The sequence below is a fragment of the Corvus brachyrhynchos genome, unplaced genomic scaffold (assembly GCF_000691975.1).
Source record: "Corvus brachyrhynchos isolate BGI_N302 unplaced genomic scaffold, ASM69197v1 scaffold193, whole genome shotgun sequence".
Taxonomy (NCBI): domain Eukaryota; kingdom Metazoa; phylum Chordata; class Aves; order Passeriformes; family Corvidae; genus Corvus; species Corvus brachyrhynchos.
Window position 1 is genome coordinate 428237 of NW_008237087.1, and position 466 is coordinate 428702.

General features: G+C 53.4%; 1 protein-coding gene across 1 annotated transcript in view; it reads right to left on the bottom strand.

Moving 5' to 3' along the window:
• The window catches only part of WNT1 (Wnt family member 1), a gene marked incomplete at its 5' end in the record, with an annotated part of 3289 nt that overhangs the window by 841 nt on the left and 1982 nt on the right, over nt 1-466 (bottom strand). The gene's annotated exons all lie outside the window — the stretch shown is intronic.

Genomic DNA, 466 nt, shown 5'->3' on the forward strand with positions numbered 1-466 from the left:
AAGGAGTGTGAAGGTGGCGAGACAGCAGCCGGAGGGTCTGATGGACGTGGAATGGGGAGGTGAGGGGATGGAGAAGTGATGGATGGACAGATGGACGTGGGCAGCACATCACACAGTTTGGGATACATTGGTGTCCCCCCACAGCTCATCCCCTCCTTCCCCCAGCCCCCCCAGACACGAAGCGGGGCAGGACTGAGAAAAATATATTCTTTATTCTTCTCTAAAGGCTATCAGTGACACCTGTAACAAAGCATCATTATTATTAATTATTATTAATTATTATCTTTAATTATAAAAAACAGGGCCCGGGGCCAGCGAAGCAGGGTGGGGGCGGCGGCACCGAACCGTCCACAATAAATATTTTATTTACAGCAAGAAGGGACCCCGTGGAGCCGGGGGGTGGCCGGGAAGGTGCGTGGCACTGAGCCCACCCATGGCGGGATGGGGGTCCCTAGGACACATCCAC